This window comes from Erythrolamprus reginae, chromosome 8, assembly GCF_031021105.1.
Source record: "Erythrolamprus reginae isolate rEryReg1 chromosome 8, rEryReg1.hap1, whole genome shotgun sequence".
Taxonomy (NCBI): Eukaryota; Metazoa; Chordata; class Lepidosauria; order Squamata; family Dipsadidae; genus Erythrolamprus; species Erythrolamprus reginae.
The window spans coordinates 52,813,687-52,815,460 of record NC_091957.1 but is presented as its reverse complement, the minus strand read 5'-3'; positions in this window follow the sequence as shown (position 1 = coordinate 52,815,460).

The window sequence follows — 1,774 nt, the reverse complement described above, 5'->3', positions numbered from 1 at the left end:
GCCTTTTCGGCGTTCATTTGTATGGATCAAAACCTCAAACGTTACCTGTTCTGAGACTCACCCACCCACCCCCAATCCCCGTTAGGTGTAGAATAACAGGAATATATATTTCTTCCTTAAACCACTTACTTTTTATTTTCATGTTAGCACTTTAATGCTGAAAAGGGGTTCCATTGTGACCACAAAACAGGCACGCAGCTAGATTTTCTTGCAGATGTTGTTTGGAGGGGGGCTGCGGGGGGGGGGAATCTGTTTTGTTTTTATTTCCTTTTTAAATAGAAATCAGTGCGTTCCTGCAACGGAACGTTACAAGGGTCCAAATCATGCTTGTTCTCAGCACAACAAAACGTACGGTGAAAGACCCGTATAGCCATTTCTTGCTGGCTTTCAAATACCGTATTTTTCGCAGGTATAAGATGCACCGGCCCATAAGATGCATATTAGCTTTAGAGGAGAAAAATAACCCCCCCCCCAAAAAAAATGTTCCTCTGCCTCCCAGCATTTATCTGGTATTCATCTATCATCCTTGCAGCAAAAAGTAAATAGCCTGCTCAGCTTCAGCACATTATCCCAGCCCCAGCATATGGCTCGTGGGGGCTCTGCTCCATTGCGCCCATCACTGGTCAACTGAGTTGAGCTGCCGCCGCCGGGAAACACTGTAGCATTTGCTGCAGCAATCGGCGGCAATCCCTCCTGCCTAGAACAGCTGATTGGTGGTTGGATCAGCCTCCCGGAATGCCACCAATCAGCTGTTCTAGGCGGCAGGGATTGCTGTCGCCGCCGATCGCTTCTGTTCAGCAGCAGCTGGCAGTGGCGATCAGCAGTGATCTCCACCTCCTAGAAACAGCTGATCGGCGGTATTCCGACAGGCCGATCCAACCGTGGATCAGCTGCTTGGCAGCAAAGGCTCCAGCTTTCTCTGGCGGCAGAAAACTGCGACAGTGATAGGCGGTAGTGAATCGCACCGCTCCACCCAACATCCCCCCCCTGCAATATTAGCTCTATAAGACCCAGAGATATTTCCACCTACTTTTTTGGGTGCATCTTATAGCGGCAATCCCTCCTGCCTAGAACAGCTGATTGGCGGTTGGATCGGCCTCCCGGAATGCCACCGATCAGCTGTTCTAGGCGGCAGGGATTGCTGTTGCTGCAGCAGCGGCTGGCAGTGGCGATCAGCAGTGATCTCCACCTCCTAGAAACAGCAGATTGGCGGTATTCCGACAGGCCGATCCAACCGCCGATCAGCTGCTTGGCAGCAAAGGCTCCAGCTTTCTCTGGCGGCAGAAAACGGCGGCAGTGATAGGCGGTAGTGAATCGCGCCGCTCCACCCAACATCCCCCCCTTTGCAATATTAGCTCTATAAGGCCCAGAGATATTTCCACCCACTTTTTTGGGTGCGTCTTGTAGTGCGAAAAACACGGTAAGCAATTGTATATTGTCGGTAATGCGTGTGGGCAGGGAGACGCTTCCTCCAAGGAAAAATATTAACACTCGTTCTTATTATCCCAGGGATTAAGATATCTCAGTGGCTGGACCATTGTTTTTCACCTTTTCTTTTTTTTAAATTGACTGGGTAGGGTAGATGGAAGACAATATCAGGATCTTTTTCTACAGCAGAAGCAGGTTAAACATTTGCAGTGAATTTTAATTTTCCCCCCCCCCTGTCTTATTCCCCGCGAGGGAATCTTTTTTTTAGAAATCTAAATTTTTTAGAGTTTTGCCCTGAACCAGAGCAGAAGCTTTCTACCAAAGCAGCCTTGGAAATGATGATAAT